At 47.3% G+C, this 13954-nt stretch overlaps 1 long non-coding RNA gene across 1 annotated transcript; it reads left to right on the top strand.

Moving 5' to 3' along the window:
- Positions 1 to 1918: 1918 nt before the first annotated feature.
- On the top strand, positions 1919 to 6663 carry LOC148222454 (uncharacterized). Its single transcript, XR_015805916.1, has 4 exons — positions 1919 to 2011; positions 2596 to 2821; positions 6105 to 6169; positions 6440 to 6663. It is a non-coding gene; the product is annotated as an uncharacterized LOC148222454 (long non-coding RNA).
- Positions 6664 to 13954: the final 7291 nt, after the last annotated feature.

Here is a 13954-nt window from a genome sequence, read left to right as displayed (position 1 = left end):
TGGAAATATTGAAAAACTGAAGGTGTCTGGGAGGGCTGCAGAGTTAACCTTGAGGAGGGAACGTTCTGCTGGAGCTCTGGGCAAGGTTAAACCTGGACAGATTTCCCTCCCCTCAAAGTCTGCTTTTTTCCAAGCCTCATTAACCGTTTTGCTGAACATTACAATCATTTCTCTTCTGCCAGGTTACATCACATTTTTCAACCTTTTAGGTACAAGACCTTAGAATTATTGATCCAATGAATCATACTGACTTAGGTGCTGGCTGCTGCTGCAAGCTCCTGGAGAAACCTGGATGTTGGCTAAATACTGAGCAGGTTCCTCTGAAATTCTTTAACTTGGGGGGGTGTTTTTCTTAGTGGAAGAAGCAGCAGCAGGGGAACATCACCTCTTTGCAGTTCTCAGGGTGCTGTGTGGTGTTTAAGGCTTCTAATGTTGCCCAAACACCAAATAAAAAACCCAAACAGGGATATTTTCTGTGTTATGATGACATCTCTGTACCACTGGGGCATCATCTTTTGGTATTTTATTTTACCAGCTGGGTGCAACGGGACAAGTGAGGAGCAGGTTTGACTTTTTGGGTGTTCAGCCTCCAGCCCAAGGGGGTTTATCAGGAAGGAATTGTTCCCTGGCAGGGTGGGCAGGGCTGGCACAGGGTGCCCAGGTGTGGGGGTGTGTGCTGGGCTCTGCACCCCTCATTAGTGCTTTGTCATTAGTCTGTGTTTTCCCTCAGAGCCAGGATTAATTAATCACGATTGAGGTGATTCTCATTCTTGGATGTTTATTGTATCTTACCAGAAATTACAGAAAGTGTGACAGCACCTCCAGCTCCTTGCTAGAAGTGGGGAAAATGGCCCAGCTGAGGCTGCTTCAAGGCTTTTTAAAGCCAAACAAACCAATAAAAGTTTAACACCTCCATTATTTATCTTTTGACCCAATAATAGATTCCCACCACCCTTAGAGTGACATTGACCAACCAAAGGTCACTGCCTGAGTTCTGTGAAGAAGATGAACAAAGAGAAAGACACCACCCAAAATTCTCCATCTTGTCCCATATCCACCACTATTCTATAAAATCTCAAGTTTAAAACCCAGCACCCAGTGAAAACACATCTAACCCACTGCACATTGGTGATTTCTAACTCACTATTCACATTTCCAAGCCTTCTCCAAGGTTCCAGCTCCAGAGCAGTGTTTTCCAGGGGGTCTGTGCCTGGGAGCACAGAAAGCTCCAAAACTCCAAATTTCTGGGATCCAACTCCCAGAGCAGCTGTGGCTGCCCCTGGATCCCTGGCAGTGCCCAAGGCCAGGCTGGACATTGGGGTTTGGGACAGTGGGAGGTGTCCCTGCCATGGCAGGGGTGGCACTGGCTGGGATTTAGGATCCCTTCCCAACCCCAAACCATTCTGGGATTGTAAAAAATTTCTCTCCATTATTTCAGGACCCGCAGTTTTTGAATTGCAGGAATTGCAAATTCTGAATTTGCAGGAATTGCAGATTTTGGGGAGGGCAGCACCAAGGCCAGGCTTGGGAGAGCCCCAAAGGCAGGCAGGGCTGGGGAAGCAGGGAATGACCCCAGGGAATTCCTGCCAGGGACAAGAACAGGAACATCCCGAGCCTCAGACTCTGCTTGAACATCAGGTTTTTGTCTTCCAGCTCGAGTACCTTACGTTTGCTTGTCTTAAAAAAAAGCTTCTGAAGACTGCCAGAAAAGTCCCAGCCAAAAAAAAATCCCACCTGGCATCCCGAGTGCTTCAGCATGAGACAGGAATTCTGAGTATCCCCCAAATAACAGAAATTAAATTCAGTCTCTTAATTAGCTAAAATGTAAGGATGTTTGTAAATAGCAAATAACGATGCCAATAGATATTGATAAACCACCGTTACTAATTCTATTTCCTTTTGTGTTCACAGGAGGAAATGCATCATTCATGAGCTTCAGAGCAGACTGGGACTGCAAAGCTGCACGTGGATATTTCATTTAGCACAGAGTGAAGGCAGCACATCCTGGCAGGTCTGAGCTGCTCTCTGCAAGGTTCAGGAGAAGTGAGCTGTGTGATTTAATTTGTAGGAAAGGCTTTTGATAGAATTTGATAATCAAAGATGGACTTGGGGATTTGGAGGTCTTTTCCAGCCTTAATGATTCTATAATATTGAACAGAAATTCCCAATTCACTTCTCTGCTTTGTAGGAATAAGGAGATGGAAATAGTTAATAATTTTGCAAGAAATTAACTTTCCTTTAGCAAAACAGACAGCAACAAAAAGCTGTGGTAATTCTCTTGCAGCTTTCCAAAGCAATTATGTTGTAATGACTGCTGAAGAGATTTTCATGTTGTTTCAAACACTGGTTGGAACAACTGGAAGCTACAAATTTTTTCTCATTGTGACTTTATTATCTGAAAGGAAATGACTAATTTGGAGTTGGTTATTATTGTTTTATAGCCCATGAAATATAAGTATCTAAGTAAACATTTCCATGAATTTAAATATTTAATACACAAAATGTGAAATACATAAGCCCTGGGCTTCTGAGTCAGATTTTACTGTATTATTATTATTATATTTATGCCAGAGAATAAATGTTCTCTCTTCCTAGGCCCGTTTTTCACAGTCACTTCTTCCCTGAGGTCAGAAGTGTGGTGAGCAGAGGAGAGCAGCACAGAGAATGGTGGAATCACAGAGCTTTTGGGATGGAAGGGATGTTAAAGGATATTTTGGGATGTTAAAGGATATTAAAGGAGGTCTCACTCTGCATCCTCAGCCAGGAGCTGCCCCAGAGCAAAGCTGTCCCTGGGGAGAAGCTGCTGGCACAGAAAGCACAGGTAACACATTTACAAACCTGGCCCCTCCTGAAAAACACCTCCAAAAAATACTGAACAACCCCTGCAATTCATTCCAAGCTGCCCTGGGTTTAAGAATTGCTCTGTGCTGCCTTCCAGTGAGGCAGCTGCCCTGGAATGGAGATTTTCTACTGGGAAAAGGGGAAAGGAAAAGGGGAAAGGAAAAGGGGAAAGGAAAAGGGGAAAGGAAAAGGGGAAAGGAAAGGAAAGGAAAGGAAAGGAAAGGAAAGGAAAGGAAAGGAAAGGAAAGGAAAGGAAAGGAAAGGAAAGGAAAGGAAAGGAAAGGAAAGGAAAGGAAAGGAAAGGAAAGGAAAGGAAAGGAAAGGAAAGGAAAGGAAAGGAAAGGAAAAGGGGAAAGGAAAGGAAAGGAAAAGGGGAAAGGAAAGGAAAAGGGGAAAGGAAAAGGGGAAAGGAAAGGAAAGGAAAGGAAAGGAAAGGAAAGGAAAGGAAAGGAAAGGAAAGGAAAGGAAAGGAAAGGAAAGGAAAGGAAAGGAAAGGAAAGGAAAGGAAAGGAAAGGAAAGGAAAGGAAAGGAAAGGAAAGGAAAGGAAAGGGGGAAAGGAAAAGAGGAAAAGAGGAAAGGAAAAGGGGAAAGGAAAGGACAAGAGGATTTCCTTCCCTTCTGTCCCTGGGAGCAGCCATCCATCCCTGTCCATCCAAAGCCCCTTTTCCCTGGAGAAGCTGGAGGAACATTCTCTCCATCCCGTGTTCTGCTCTGCCAGTGCTTCCCCTCAGCCCTGGGACTCCCTCCCCGAGCTCCCTTTATTCCCCTGTGCACAGGAAGAATTCCCATTGTTTTTGAGACCTTGGCATCCCTTTGGGAATGTCCCTGGTGGCTGCAGCTCATCCCTGCCTCAGGAGGTGACAAACGCCAGCTCCTGTTCCCTCTTTTTCCCCCTGTCCTGTCTCTCAGCTTTTCCCTCCTGTCCAACACCAAGAAAAAAAACGGGATCCTGACTCCTGATTCCTGGGCTGGACCACCGAGAATCAGGATTCTGATCATTGGTGCCATTGTGATTTATTCTGTTACAATATCTGTTTATGGCACACGGGCTTCATTGTGTTTAACAATGGAGATAAATTTTGGCCCCTTACTTTTCAGAGCCATTTTTTCCAGCTCTATATCATCAATTCTCCTCTCATTTAGATACTCGCTCCTACTTCAGGAAAAATAAAAATATCCCAGTAGTGTAGGTAATAAAGCTGGGGAAACAAACTCGGAAGTGCACTTTACAATGGAATTTGATTGTGATAATTTTTCATGTGTTAAAAAAGGAGCACGCTGGCTTTCTCTGGGAGCTGTTTGGGTTTATGCTTTGTTGGGATTTTTTTTTCCATCCCCAGCTTGTAGTCACGTGGAAGATTATTTTTTTTTTAAGGGAGCAGAGAAGCAGCTCTGCATTTATTAGCTGAGTTCGTTGAGAAACTGCATTTTATAATTTAATGAGGCTGGAAGTTGCACAGGTAACAACTGAAACAAAAACTTCAGGCAGTGTGAATTCCCATTTTGGAAGTGCACCTCCCTGCAATCCTGCTGCAAATATCTACAAAAAAATACTGCAGGTGAACGGCTTGGCTCTCACTCTGTGCCACAGAAATTCCCTGGGTCCTTTGGCAAGTCCGGGGTGGGGCATCAGCAAAATCATGGAATGGTTTGAGCTGGAAGGACCTTAAAGCTCATCCCATTCCACGTCCCCTGTGCCAGGCTCCAATCCCAGTGTCCAGCCTGGCCTTGGCCACTGCCAAGGGAGGGATTTAATCCCAATATCTGACCTAAATCTGCTCCCTTCCCGTTTTTGAAGCCATTCCCTGTGTTCTGTCGTTCCACCTCTTGCCATTGCCTCTCTCCATCGTTCTTGTGATTCCCTTCAGACCACCCTGAGCTCAGCCCAAAGCTTCTCCTGTCCAGGTGAACAATCCCTGCCCATCCTGGATCCCTGCAGCAGCTCCAGGTCCCTGCTGTGCTGGGGCAGCTCTGCAGGTGAGGTCTCACCTGAGCACACAGGGGCAGAATCCCCCTCCCCTGCTGCCCCTGCCCAAAGGATCCTCTCACAAACCCCTCAGCCATATCCTGCTGCTCCCACCTCCCCTTAGCTCTCCTGTCCCAGTCACTCTGCACGGATTTACCAACAAACTGCTCTGGGCTGTGTTTATGGGTGTGGAAATCGGAGAACTGTTGGACAAGCACTGCAATGATCCCAGTGCTGCCTCTGGGATGTTGTTCCTCAGCTGCAGTCCTTGGCAGCTCAGCACAATTGTTCCCACTCAAACAAAAGGAGCCTAATGAAAGTATTTTAATTTGCTGATCAGCTCTTCAGAGTGAAAAAGGAAGGGCCCTGTTAGGTGTCCTTGGAGACTGGGAATCACAATATTCAGATTTATTTACGCTTCTCAGCGAGCCTTTGTGTGGCTGATGGTGCTGGAGGTTTCCTCAGCCTCACTTTTCATTTTCCCCACCTCACAGAGCCTTTTCCTGGGTTTTGGAAGGTTTAGGGGTGCTGCTGGAGCCCCTGTGTGTTGCAGAGTGGGCAGATCTGCTGGGAAATCATCCCAAGGAGTTTATTTAGGTGCCTGCTCTGCTGGCCTGAAAAGCATTCTGTGGGTGTAGCTTTTTTAAAAAAAAGGATTTGTTTAAAGAGCTGCATTTCTGATGGGAATCCAAATTTCAGGCATTTTTTGGGTAAGACCCTCAAGGGCACAACTCCCAACAGTTTTCTGTCAAAACCAGCACAAAGCTCCTTTAGGAACTGGGTCACTGGGGGCAGATCCTTCCTGCCATGGGTGTGGGAACCACGGGGAGGGAGATGAGCAGTGGATGTGGCTGCCTGAAGAAAAGGAAAGCCTTGATCCAGCCTGGAGGTGGTTTTCAGCTGTGAATTCCATCAATAATCAGAGTTGTATTTGTTAAGAGCAATTAGCTTCACCCATATGCTCATAACAAAAGAAAGGAAGGAAGGTTTAGGGAATAAGACAGAAAGAATATATTGAATTTCAGTTCCATGTTGTGTTTAGAAAGATGAAATATTTTCCACTGCTTACCAAAATTATATATTTTTTAAAACTTTGAGAAATAAATACACAAACCAATTTCAAGTGAATTCCCACCATCACATGTCAGGCTTTGAAGGTGATGCCAGGAGAACTGACACTGACATCTTTTGCTGCTGTGATTTCATATTCATGTCAAAGTACAGCAGAGCATGCAGAACTGGGAGTGAAGATGAGCTGGGCTTTGTTGAGCACTTTCATTTCTGTCCTTCCTGCAGGGCCAGAGCTGCTGAACTGTTGCACCAAATGGCCAGACAAGATCACATCACCTGAGGAACAGCAGGTACTTACAGGAAAGAAGATATTTTTCTTTTGCTGAAATAGATCCTTAAAAATCTATATTCTGAAATAAGTGAAAAGAAAGGACACAGTGCAAGGAAATGTCCATATTGAGAATGTAGATTCTGTTCCTGCTTTGTCCCTGTGAAGCCTGAAATCCTTGTGCTGCTGTTCGTGGTAAATTATGGATCACCTCTTTTCTGACTCTTTTTATTATTATCTCCTGTTACCTATTCTTCCTTACCCTACTCATCATCTTCCCTCCTCTCCATAGAATGTGATAAAAGAGAAGATTACCAAGCTGGAGGGGTCAGATGAGTAGAAAATGAGGAGCTGCTCAGCCTTTGCCTGTGATTGCATCTGCTGCAGGTGAAGCCAATAATTCTGGGAGCCCTGTAATTGCTGCCACGGAGGGAATGAGTTCTGATGGATGGTAAATACTTTGCCAGTCATTTGGACATTATTTTCAAAATGCTGGGTCAATTAATACTTGTTGAATGGAACAGAAAAAGAGCCACAAAGCTCCTGGAGTTGTTTATTTTGTGTGTGTGTGTCTCTATGTATATTGTGGAATATGGAGAGCTGGGTTTTGTTCGTTTTCTTGAACAAGGGAACGAGCTGGGTTTTTTCCCCAGTTGGGAGAATGTCTGGAGCTGCTGGCTGTGTCTGTGGTTCTCTTCCTCCTCCTCTTCCTCCTCAGGGCTGAATCCCAGCAGTGCCCTGCAGCCCCCAGGGCTGAGCTGGGCAGCCAGCACAGCCCCTGTGCCCACCCAGAGACCCTGGGCAGGATCTCCTGGAGCCCTTGGTGCTGATGGCTCCAGAGCCTGCTCTGCCAACCCCTCCAAACCCATAGCCGGGGGGGGGGGGGGGGGGGGTCTCCTGTCCCAGCCCCATCTCACGTCTCAGGTGTGAAGTGTCTCCTTTCTGTCCCTCCCAAGTGCTGCTGAAGGGTTTCCATCGGGATTTCAGTGGGGCAATCCAGGACAGAGCCCATCCCCAGCAGGAGGAACATCCCCGAGCTGCCCCAGCACCCAAACATTTCTGCTAAAGGGTGGTGGGGCTGGGCTGGGCTGGGCTGGGCTGGGCTGGTCAGGCTGCACTCCTCCTCCCCTGCACTCCGAAATAATCCAGGGGGAATTTTTGGGGTCTGTTGGGTGTTAGTATAGCAGGCCAACCCTATTGATGGAAAATCAGATTGTGTAGTGAGGCTGGGGCTGGATTTGACTCTCACATAGCACAAAAAAGGGCTGTGGCTTTCCTTAGAGCACTAAAGACTGGAAGGGTTAAGAGTGAATGATGTGCTTTTAAAGGGATGTTAACTTGAGATAATGTAACTTCATTGAGAATCCCTGGAATATCCTTTAAATAGATTTTGTGCTTGGTAGCAGTCTGCACTGTATCTCATTACAAGTGAATTGCAAACGAGACTCGTGGATCCTCACTGGGGTGGCACTGGAGGGTGGCACAGCCTGTCCCCCAGGCAGGGCCATGGCCCTGGGCCCCTCCCTGCCTGCCTGGCATCTCTGCTTCCAGTGCTGGGGACCCCACAACACCCAGAACAGTTCTTTACGTGGTGAGTGCATTAAAGCCCTCCTGTTTGTGCAGGAGCATTGGATTGTTGCATGATTTGGGGTGAAGGGATCCCAAATCCCACCCAGTGCCACCCCTGCCATGGCAGGGACACCTCCCACTGTCCCAAATCCCAATGTCCAGCCTGGCCTTGGGCACTGCCAGGGATCCAGGGGCACCCTGTGCCAGCCCTGCCCACCCTGCCAGGGAACAATTCCTGCCCAAAATCCCATCCAGCCCTGCCATTCCCTGTGTCCTGTCCCTCCATGCCTTGTCCCCAGTCCCTCCCCAGCTCTCCTGGAACCTCTCAGGGTCCTGGAAGGGGCTCTGAGCTCTCCCTGGAGCTTCTCTCCAGGCTGAACAATCCCATGTAATTCCCATTGATTACAGGTGGAAGGGCATTTTTGGGATTTGGTGACACTGCTCTGGTCCCAGCCTCTCCATGGGCACAGGAGCACCCCCAGCTCTGCTCTCTCCCTGAGTTTTGCCTTTTGCTGTGGCTGCTCTGCATTTCTGCCTCTACAACACAGCACAACCCCCTCCTTCCATCTGGGTCTTCACCCTCTTAGCTTTAATATTTGGGTACTGGAGGCTTTTCTTCCTTGGGAGCATCCAATGCATGAAGGAAAGCCACCAAAAAGGAGATGCTATAAAAAGAAAAGAGGGGAGGGGGAAAAAAACCTCAGGAAATCTGTTTTTCCTCCTGAAACACTGCCTGCTTCATGGTCTAATTGAATTCATGGTCTCAGACCACGCTGTGTGTGTCACAGGAGGTGACAGCCGTGCTCTGCCCAGCTCCTCGGGGTAAGGCTTTGTGAGAGCTGCCACAGCTCATTGCATGGGGAGCTCTGCACAGGAGAGCCCAGCCCTGCCCAGCCCCGGGTCACCCTGCAGCCTGGACACTCCTCTGCTGGGGATTTCAGCTCGTCTGTTTGTCATGTATTTGTGTAATTTTTCAGTGTGTAACTCCAAACTCCATATCCAGTGCTGGCTGCTGCTCTCCCATTTTGGGCAGACACAACAATTCCTCTCCAGGCTGGCAATCAAGGACACCTCACTGCCTCAGGCCCCCAGGGATGGAAACAAAAGTGAGCTGGGGGGAGCAAACTTGGGGTAAATGACTTCATTACCTGCAGCTGGAATTGGAAGATTAACCCCCAAAATGCAAATAGAGCAAACTTATAAAAATGTGAAAACCAAACTGTGACCTGGGTCCATTTTGGGTGCAGCCCCTGGGGGATTTTGTGTGCCCTAAATGTACCTGAGGGTCCTTCAATAACTAGAACTGGTTTTATTCCCTTGATTTTATCTGCCCTCTGTTTTTAGGTAGCCCTGAAAAGGCTCCAACAGGAGAGGCAGGAAAACCTTCCCGGGGTCACTGCAGAGCTCAGGGACGTGGAGGAGCTGACCCTGTCCCCAGGTGTCACATCCACAGGGCTTTTACATCCCCCCAGGGATGGGGACTCCTCCAGGGCCCTTCAGGTGCAGAAATCTTCCCAACATCCAACCTAAACCTCCCCTGCTTGAGGCCATTTCATCTTGTCTCTTGTTCCCTGCAAGCAGAGATGGAGCCCTGGCTGGGATTTGTGAGTGAGAGGTGTCCTGAGCCTCTTTTCTCCAGGATAAACACCCCCTCTCCCCTCTAGTGAAGTTTTATTTTATTCTGATGGGGATTTAAACAATGCCTCACACACACACAAATCCGGGGCTTTTCCATATCTCAGCCTCGAGTTCGGCACTGCTTAGGCTGAACACAAAACAAATAGAGAGAAGTGACTTCATTACTTGCACTTGGGAAACGACTTGACAGCCTTTTAGAAAAATCCTTAACATTCCCCAACTTCCTTGGTTCCTGCTGTCCCCCAGGAGCAGGCTGGGGACAGATCCATCCATCTCCATCCCATGCAGCATCCCGGGGGCAGCTGCCATTGGATTCCTGCAATCAATAATCCCAGGGCTCTGCCTGTGAGGATGGGCAGCAGGGGAGGGCTGGGTGTGCTCAGTGATGGGCTGTGACTTTGTGCTGTCAAGTGAAGCCTCCAGAGTGCAGCCAGCTGATAGAACCCCTCTTATTTTTGCATTTCTTAAATCTTTGCTTTCAAGTTGACCACCTTCTCAGTGGGAAATGTGGTCTGGTGCTGCGTGAACAGGAATAGGAGTGGGTTTAAGCTGTGATTTATTCGGGTCTTTGTGTTTATTGTTCATTCATTCCCTGCCTGTTGGTTGGTGGAGGGTCTGGTACAACCATGGCATTCCTCCAGCCCCTTGGCCCTGCTCCCCCAGCCAGCAGTGGGAACCCCATTCCTGTGGCCCTAAAGCACCCCAGGATGGTTTGGGTTGGAAGGACCTTAATATATCATATATTATAATGATAAAATTATGAAATGTAGATGTTTTGTGCTGGCATATCCCATTTTACAGCTCTAAGATAACACTGCACCATAATTTGAAGTCCTGATAGTTGTAAACACCTTTGCAGCTATGTAGTTTATAGAAAAAGAAAAGAAAAAAAAAAAGAAAAGAGGTTTTTGCTCCTTACATTCTCTGTTCATGAAAGCTGTGAATGTGAATGCTGGTGCTGAGCTGCTCCCCAGCCTGGCTTCAGGGCTGCTGTCCCTGCCAGCCTTCCTGCAGCCACCCTGAGGTGAGTGCTGCCACACGGAATTCCTGCCTGGAAGCTTGGGGTGCTCTCCCAGGCAGTCCCTGGAGGCAGTGAGGTCTCTTACATTTCTATTTCCACTTGAGGTGCTGGGGAAAGGGATCATTTGAGGCTGCTGGCAGTGCCAGGGTGAGGGATGCTCTGCTCTGGGGAGCCCAGGTGAGCCCAGGTGAGCTGGGATGGAATTCTGCTGCAGCCTGGGAGCCCAGGGCTCTTTTCCAACACAAATCCCTCTGTGATTCCATGAATTCTACCCTCACCTCCAAGGAAAGGAGGTGATTTCCTCTCTTGGGCAGCTGAACAAACCAAAGTGTGTCAGACACTGCTTGAGAGGAGCCAGCTGGGCTGTGAAAAGTGGGAATGTGTCACTGGTCGGGGGTTTTTGGGGTCCCTTTGGGATCCCCGAGGCTGCTCCTGCAGCCCTCAGTGATGGAGCACGGTCCCCAGCCTTGCCCAGATGGAATTTGGGCTCGTGGGGAGCTCTCAGACCAGCAGGGTACAGAGACCAGCACATGCAGAGAGGCACAAATCCATGGTTTATTCTATGAAGGCTTCCTGTCTGCACATACCCACAGCTATTGTTTTACAGGGGTTTTATATCTTCTGAGGGTTTTACAGTTTGCACCAATTACCAAGGGAATTCTACTTTCTAACCAATCCCTGAGGGATTTCACATTCAAAGCTGGCCTATGGATACTAAAAGAGAATGGACCACTAATATTGAAGACAGATAAGAGGGTCTACCAAGGGGGGGAAGCTAAATTCCTTTTGTATTCATCATTTCACAATCCATTTCTTATCTCTAAGCTCTGGTTTTCCAAGGAGCTTGGTCTGAGGATGCAGGGAAACTTTCTTCTGTGTTTTCTGCTCCCTCCACAGGAATGGCTCTGCCCTGGCCTCCAGGAGCATCCCAGTGCTCCCAGTGCTCCCAGTGCCCTGGCCCAGCTCCTCCCGTGCTGTGACAGATCCACTGAAGGGATTATTGAGATGTTACAGCTGGGGTTTCTCTCTCTCTCTCTCTCTCTCTCTCTGCCTGCCCTGGTGAACATTTCTTTACCTGGCAGTGAAATCCTGAGCACGGGAGGTGTCCAGGGCTGCCCCTGTGCTGTTCCCTGCCTCTGCTGCCAGCCTGAACAAAGCTCATTGCCACGCTTTTGTTTCCCTCTGTAATTAAGCGTTGAGCCTTCGGTGCTTTTCACTACAACTCCTGACAACTGAAGTTCATCTTTTTAATCACTGCAGGAGCTGCAGGACAGATCTCCCACAAAACGCAGGGTTTTCTGCTCTGGGAGTGTGTGTGAAGGCAGGAAAAGCTGCAGGGCTGAGTTTGGAGGAGATGCATCCTAAAAAAAAAAAACCCAGCACTTTCCATTCTGGTTTCTGTGAGATTTGGTTCAAGTTGTGGGAATGGAAGGTGAGTGATTCCAGCTGAGGCTGTGTTTCCATCCCAAGCTGCACAGAAATTTTATTTTATTTTACAGGGGTTTTATTATTACGGTCTGCTCTGCTCGCTGCTGTTTTCTCTGTGTTTCACGTCTTTATTGTATTAAGAAATTTCCCCATTCCTCCTTCATGCAACAAAAACTCCATCAGAGCCACATCAGTGAAATAAATCGTTTTTTTGTTTTTTTCCAGACTCTCCCAGGCAGTCCCTGGGTGGGGACAGCAAAAACTCTTGTGAGAGTTGAGGGTTAGAGGGGGCATCATCCACCCCAACAGCTCCAAAACGCGCAGACAGTGAGCAAATCACTGCCATGACTTCACTGGGGTGGGGCACACATTAGCACACTGAGAACACGCTTTGTTGTGTTAATAAATAACTGTTGCGTTTAAGAAATGAATTCACACGGAAGGATTTATTGTGGTATACAATTAGAGCAAGAAAAATGACAAATTTGTTCCTTAGAGTGCCTTGAAATAATTTCTATCTCATCTGATTAGGAGAAAAGGCTGCTTTGTCTTCTTAAATTATTTTTTCTCTATTTAAATAAATCTGAACTGCTTGCATGCCTGCAAGAATTACAAACGGCTGCTCAGACCTAAATCAAGTGTTCCAGGGTTGCTGCATGAATCTTCCAAGGCAATAAACTTTGGGTACCTCTGACAAGTTTTATGATCCCAGATAGGTGCACTGTGCTAAGGGCCATATTTCACAGCAACGCCTCTGAATAGATCAGATCCGTTTTTATATGCTAATAATTTGTTTTGGTAGTTTAATACCAAGAGCTATAATTCATATCGATGGCTTGCCTTAGACTGTGGATAATTTGAATAACAGTTTGGGAAAAAAAAAAAAATCACTTTAGGAACAATTTCAGGATTGCACTTTCCCATTGAGCAATTAAGGCAAGAATAAACCAGGCTGGAAATTAAGGAAAAAATAAAAGGAATTGAAGCTCATCAGCTCCAGCTCAGGGTCTTTCCATCTGAAGTTTCCCTTTCCCTGTCACTGCATTTTCAGCTTGCTGAGTGTCTGGGCTCTTTTCTATTTCCTCTTGGGCTGGCAAATCAATCTTGTTATTTAGTCACTCTTTTTGCCTAGAACTAAAATCTAAATGTTGTTTGTTTTTTTTTTTTCCTTAAATTCCCCTCCAACTCCAGCTGACATTGGTGGTGTATTGCAAATTTCCCCTGTTCTAGTCCACGATGGGCTGTGGCAGCAGCTGAAACTCAATTTTGCTGTTTCAAACCAACCAGTGCAGGCAGCAGGAGCAGTGTGGGAAGGGTGGCAAAGTGCTGGGTGGGGTAAAGCCAATTAATAAATTAATGTTTGGAAATGTTTTGGAGGGCAGGAAAGCAGTGCTGGGTGGGGGTGAAGCCAATTAATAAATTAATGTTGGGAAATGTTTTGGAGGGCAGGCACTCCCCAAACCCAGTCTAATTAGGAGTTTTGGAGCCACTCAAAGTTCCTCTGTCAAACCCCAGATGTGCCCATGGAAGGGCTGGAGCCTCCCCCAGCCTGTCTGGATGGGGACCCCCATCCTCCTCCTGGGCCCGGCAGGATTTGAGGCTTTGATTTTGAGACTTTGCTGGAGCTGCTCGTGCTTTGGGGTAAATGTTCCAGTCCTGCATTTAAGGCAGGCCATGAAATGGTGTAAATTTGCTATTATTTGCTTTTCTGCAGCTCGATAATTGAAAGTAATAGAAGTAAATAGCTAATATTTTCTGGTGGGATGACCTTGGGAGCAGGAGAGCAGCTCCTTGTGTCTTCCTCCAGGGAAGAAAGTTAGAGGAATTACTGCCAAATAATAATAATAGCAGCAGCAGCACGGGCTGTAATTCTCCACTCTCCTAGTCCAGAGACACCTGAGCAGCAGCAGGAGGAAAACAAGTCATTTATCAGGGATAATTCCTTGGAAGCACCGGGTGTGCAGAGCAGGGATGGGGAGAAATGGGCACAGCAATCTCCTGCTCATCCCAGCCATTAAGGATCCTGGATCTCATTTTCCCATTTTTGGCAATTTGTGCTTGCTCAGGCCCAGAGTGGATTCGTGTGACTGGTGATGGGAAATGTTCCTGGTTCCTTTCTGGGGTGCTCTGAGGTGTGGGATCTGCTGCACC

Source organism: Sturnus vulgaris, chromosome 11 (genome assembly GCF_052056855.1).
Source record: "Sturnus vulgaris isolate bStuVul1 chromosome 11, bStuVul1.hap1, whole genome shotgun sequence".
NCBI lineage: Eukaryota > Metazoa > Chordata > Aves > Passeriformes > Sturnidae > Sturnus > Sturnus vulgaris.
Note: the sequence above shows the minus strand (reverse complement) of the source record. Positions and strands in the feature narration are given on the sequence as shown.